Source organism: Scyliorhinus torazame, chromosome 22, assembly GCF_047496885.1.
Source record: "Scyliorhinus torazame isolate Kashiwa2021f chromosome 22, sScyTor2.1, whole genome shotgun sequence".
NCBI lineage: Eukaryota > Metazoa > Chordata > Chondrichthyes > Carcharhiniformes > Scyliorhinidae > Scyliorhinus > Scyliorhinus torazame.
In genome coordinates this window covers 85028342-85034341 of record NC_092728.1, presented here as the reverse complement: position 1 = coordinate 85034341, position 6000 = coordinate 85028342, and the positions used below count along the sequence as shown (strand labels likewise).

Here is a 6000-nt window from a genome sequence, read left to right as displayed (position 1 = left end):
AGTCTGACAGGGAAAGTCTTGGTTTCTTGTTTTGGGTCAATTTCATAAATTTTAAATCAACCAACCAGTTCTGGCTCTATGCCGAGGTTGAAACAGAGGTGAGCCTCATTGTTTAGCGCTTGACTGCAATACAATTTTAAAAATTTTAAGAAAGTAAGACAAAGATATAATAATTACGGAGTTCAAGCAGCAGGGTACCGCACGCTTTCATTCCGTTATGGATTTTTGTCTTTATACATCGAGGCCCCTGAAAAAAAAACTCATTTAAAAGAGAATGTGATTTACTGAAAGGCGAAGCTTTTTCAGATTATTTCTTTGGCTGTCTCAGCAAGCCGTTTCTCAGGCTGATTGCTGTAGATCCTAGCCAAAGCACAGGCCCATTATTACTGCATTAGCTTGAGCCTTTCAATGCCATCAGAACCCCGGTCCAATTGAACTGAACACTTTGAGGGAAATGATACCTTTCACAAAGTGAAAAATATATAATTGTTGATTCATGGCAACATTTGTGTATATTTAATGGAGGCCACCTCTCAAATTACCACCCAATTGGGTACACCCACACATACATTAGTCATCGAACAAAAGTTGATTTTTCATTTAACTGCATTTGACCCCACCCTAAGCCAACCAAGTTAAAACTGTAGCTACTGAAACGGTATTAACCCCGAAAAACCATGGATATGGACTCTTGTTTTTGAACGCTAGGAACGATAATAATAATAATAATCTCTATTGTCACAAGTAGGCTTACGTTAACACTGCAATGAAGTTACTGTGAAAAGTCCCCAATCGCCACATTAGGGCACCTGTTCAGGTACACGGAGGGAGAATTCAGAATGTCCAAATTGTCTAACAGCACGTCTTTTGGGACTTGTGGGAGGAAACCGGAGCACCCGGAGGAAACCCACGCAGACATGGGGAGAACGTGCAGACTCCGCACAGACCGTGACATAAGCCGGGAATCGAACCTAGGACCCTGGTGCTGTGAAGCAACAGGGCTAACCACCATGTTACCGTGCCGCCCATGACAAGAATATTAAGTTGGTGTTTTGCATCTTCTTGTCATGGCCAATAACATCCCACCAGGCAACAAGTGTCCATTTCCAACATGTGCACACCTCACCAAGGGCATCCTCACAGCCACCTGGCGCCCTATTTTTATATAAATTTTCTCCAGGGTGGTGCAAGACCCAACGCATCATAAATCAGAGTGATAATAGGGACAATTACTAATTCAATGTGTTATTTGAACTGTAATAAGTTCACTGCATTTGCTGGCTTCACATAAGTTCTACAGTGTATGTGGGAATAACATCTTAATCGAAGATGAGGAGATCTGTCTGGAACAGCACAATTACATTTCAGCCCCTGAGCCTTGTCACATCATTCATGTGGAGCTGAAGCACAACGTAATCCAATGTGATACATAAAAAAAGTCTCTGCATGCTCTTAAAGGGACACTGCCACCTGATAAAAGTCACACAAGAGCCCAGGGTAAAACAAGAAGTGCAAAAAGCCCCTTTCAGCAAAAGGGGGCACAGCAGAACTCGGCAGTAGCTCACGGATGTGATTATCACGTCAGTATGTCAGAATACTCCTCAGTGCCTGGTTGGGACCACGTGCATACTTTGCCAAAGCAATGGGTCGAGTACTGTGTGCTGGCAGGGTATCCTCATCTAGCTGTGGAGGGATGAGGAAACAAAAAGATTAGTCATTTAGTTTCCATCATTTCAATTACATTTCATTCTGCTCAGCACAGCAAGGCAATGTCAGTAATGGAAAAAAACATATGGCTGGAAGAGTCTCGTCCTGCTGATCTTATTGTCAGAATTGAGTACAACAGGAGGAGAGAGAGAGAGAAAGAGAGAGAGAAAGAGAGAGAGAAAGAGAGAGAAAGAGAGAGAAAGAGAGGAAGAAAGGAAGGAAGGAAGGAAGGAAGGAAGGAAGGAAATGAATGATGTAGGGGGTAAAGAAAGTTGTATATAAATTGCTTTTCAAATCATGGGTATATTGTGGACAAGAATTTTGCTTTGCATTCAATCAGCAATCCAGGTACAAATTGCATGAGTTTCCAGAATCATGGAAATCATCAAAATGTACAGTATGGAAGAAGGCCATTCAGCCCAACCTTCCCTATACTGACCAACAAGTTGCCATCCAGCTTAAAGCAACTTTCCAGTTCTCAGTCCATAGCCTTGTAGGTTATAGCCCTTCAAGTGTTTTTTGAAATGCTATGACGGGAGGCAGTGGCATAGTGGTATTGTCACCTGGACTAGTGATCCAGAAACCCTTGCTAATGCTCTGGGGACCTGGGTTCAAATTTGAATTCAATAAACAAAATGTGTCATTAAAAATCTAATGATGACCATGAAACCATTGTCGATTGTCATAAAAACCCATCTGGTTCACTAATGTTCTTTCGGGAACAAAATCTGTCATCCTTACCCGGTCTGGCCTACATGTGACTCCAGACCCACAGCAATGTGGTTGACTCTTAAATACCCTCGGGGATGGGCAATCAATGCTGGCCCAGCCAGCGACACCCACATCCCATGGACAAATTTTTTTTTAAAGCCTCTGCCTCTACCACTCTTTCAGGCAGTAAGTTTCACATGTCCACCACCTTCAGGGTGGAAAGAAATTCCCCTTTGGGTCCCCTCCTAACTCTTACCCTAAATCTACGCCACAGATTATAGATTCAACCAAGGGGAATTAGGGCCTCCCTATCCACTCTATCGAGGCCCCTCAGAATTCTGGACACTACAATTAGGTCTGCTCCAGCCTATCCAAACTTTCCACAGGAATGGGCTCTTTGCACAATTTACCTCTCAAACTTCATTTGCAGATCGTCAAAAATAAAATCTTCTTTCAACCGATGCACACATTTGAGCAGCCTTTTAGAACTATTTTTACATGCATTTAAAATATTAATTGATATATTTAAGAGTAATAACTTGGCTCAGTTTTATTGACACAGCTGAAAATGGGCTTATCACATAAAATAAGCATATTTAGTGTTGAAGCCTTCACCTGTGATTCACCTGGTATTAAAAAACAGACAATGACTTTTTTTTAAAGTACAGAACCATTTGCTAGTTACCTTGGTGAAGAGAAGTCAGCTCCTTAATTGAAAAAATAAATGCTTTTACAATGAGTCCATTGGCTTTGTTGGTCTTGAAATCAGCTTCATTTTACACTTTCTCAGGGGCCTGCAAATGGAAAGTTGCAATCTTGCTTAAATTTTTTTGAACCAGCCCAAAAGATCACAGCACTTGACTTACATTTGGCATAATTTGTGCTTGGAATTCCACAATCTTTTGCACGAGGTTGTCCAATTTTGGGCGAATTGCACTGAAAAAATGGGCAACACATGTTGGCATATAACTATTCATGGACGTCTACACACGTGCACTTGGACAACCCAAACTCACTGAACAATTCCTTTTTAATAATAAATTTAGAGTACCCAATTCTTTTTTTTCCATTTAAGGGGCAATTTAGCGTGGCCAATGCACCTGCCCTGCACATCGTTTTAGGGTTGTGGGAGTGAGACCCACGTAGACACGGGGAGAATGTACAAACTCAACACGGACAGTGACCCGGGGCCGAGATCGAACCCGGGTCTTCGGCACCGTGAGGGAGCAGTACTAACAATTGCGCCACCATGCTGCCCCTCTCTGAACAATTCCTGTTAGATACTCAATTAGATTGTAAACTTCAAATCCACTCACAGTCATGTGCACTCCGATTTTTAATCAACGTGGATTTTGTGGTATAATTTCCTGGGAATTAACCCAAACTCTACTTATTTCTTGAAAATATTTTTACTCAGTTTTTAACATTTTATAGATAAAGCAAAACAACAAGAATAACAAAAGAACTCCCCCTCCACTCTACCAACCAGCCCACCTAGACTCATAGAAGAATACCCCATCCCTCCTCCGAATCCCCCCCCCCCACCCCCCCACCCCGCCCCCCCCCCCCCCACCCCCCACCCCCGTTAGCAGCTAACAGCAACCAACTCTTCAACGCAAAGAATAAATAGACCCCCATATCTATGGAAACCCTCAATTGGCCTCCTCAAGGTGAATTTCACCTTCGCAAGATGCAGGAATTCCATCAGGTTCCCCCAGCCACACTTGGTGCACAGGGTGGAGAAGCTGACCTCCACCCCAACAGGAACCGCCTGCCAGCAACCAGTGAGGCGAAGGCTAAAACATCTGCCCCCACCCCAGTCTGCAGCTCCAGCAGATCTGACACCCCAAATATGGCCCCCAGGGGACTGGGCTCCAAGTTCAAGTGCAAGATCACCGGCCTGGTGCTGGAAAAAGACCTCCAAAATTTCTCCAACTTCAGGCACGACTAGAACATGCGTACATGGTTGGCCGGACCCTCCCACACCTCTCGCAAGTATCCCCCATTCCCCCGAACAACCAGCTCTTCCTTGACCTCATCAGGTGGGCCCTGTGCACCACCTTTAACTGTATTAACTCCAGTCTCACAAATGAGGTCAAGGCGTTCATGCTCCACAACACCTCACACCGCAACCCCTCCCCCAGCGCCAGCCCCAGCTCCCAATTGGCCTTAGTCCTCTCCAGCGAAGCCGTATCCTCCTCAAGAATCCTCCCATAAATCACCGAGATGACCTCCCTCCTCCTCCAACTCCATCCAAACCCAAACTTTTCTTGATTCACTCTATTCCTACTCCTCTTTGTACGACCTCATCTGCTGCCAACATCGAACAAAGACAAAAAACAATGCCGGAAATTGCTTTGATTCCCAGCGCAAGTTGCACCGTTTATGTACAAGTGCAGGATACATTAGAAATTGCTGATCTCACAACCTTCTATATCGTCAGCCGTATACTCTTGAAATGCATTTTAATCCAAGTGAAAAGTAGCAATGTTGAGGTAACACTATTTCTCCCCCAGAATAAGGAGCACAGTCCTTAGGTTTTAGCTTGCCAAGGTATGAATCTGGTTTCTCTGTTGAAAAACTGAGATGCTTTTGAACAGAGTATGCCGGGAAAACTCAGCAGGTCCGCCAACATTGTTTTCCTGCATCCTCTGTTCTTGTTTCATACTCGGTAGCCACAGTATTTTGCTTATTTAAATACTTTTGACTTTTGTTTCTTGATCATCAGCTTTTCCCTGTTCTTTTTTTATTCATTTTTACGGGATGTGGGCTTCGACATTTGCCAGCATTTGTACCCCATTCCCAATTGGCCTTGAGAAGGTGATGGTGAGCTGCAGTAGTGTCACTGCACCCTCTGTGGGAGGGGGAGTTCCAGCGACAGTAAAGGATGGTGAGTGACTTGGTGACTTGGAGGGGAACTTCCAGGTGGTGGTGTTCCCATGTATCTGCTGCCCTTCTCCTTCTAGATGGTAGTAGTCATGGGTTTGGAAGCTGCTGCCTCAGGATCCTTGGTGAGTTACTGCAATGTACTTGTCGATGGTACATACTGCTGCTCCTGTGTGTTGGTGATAGAGGTAGTGAATGTTTGTGGAAGGGGTGCCAATCAAACAGGCTGATTTGGCCTGGATGGTGTCGAACTTCTGGAGTGTTGTTGGAGCTGCACTCATCCAGGCAACTGGGGAGCATTCCATTACATGCCTAACTAGTGCCTTGTAGGAAATGGAGCCAGGAGGTGAGTTACTCGCAACAGGATTCCTGGACTCTGACCTGCTTTTGTAACCACAGTATTCATAAGTCTAGTCCAGTTCAGTTTCTGGTCAATAATAACTACCCAGGATGTTGGGATTCAGTGATGGTAATGCCGTTGAATATCAAATGGTAATGGTTTGATTTTCTCTTATTGGAGATTGGTCATTGCCTGGTCACTTGTGTGGCATGAATATTACTTGACATTTGTCAACCCAAGCCTGGATATTGTCCAGATCATGCCGCATTTGCACATGGACTGCTTCAGTATTCATGGAGTCATAAATGATGCTCAACATTGTGCAATCATGGGGACTTCCGGTGACGGTGGGCGGG

At 44.4% G+C, this 6000-nt stretch overlaps 1 long non-coding RNA gene across 1 annotated transcript in view; it reads right to left on the bottom strand.

Annotated features, from left to right (window-relative positions):
* Positions 1–531: 531 nt before the first annotated feature.
* The window catches only part of LOC140398840 (uncharacterized), a 45517-nt gene continuing 40048 nt past the window's right edge, over positions 532–6000 (bottom strand). The window contains exons 3-4 of the long non-coding RNA XR_011937588.1: positions 3104–3212; positions 532–1683 (exon numbers count right to left, since the gene is read on the bottom strand). This is a non-coding gene — a long non-coding RNA (uncharacterized lncRNA). The remainder of the gene's footprint in view (positions 1684–3103; positions 3213–6000) is intronic.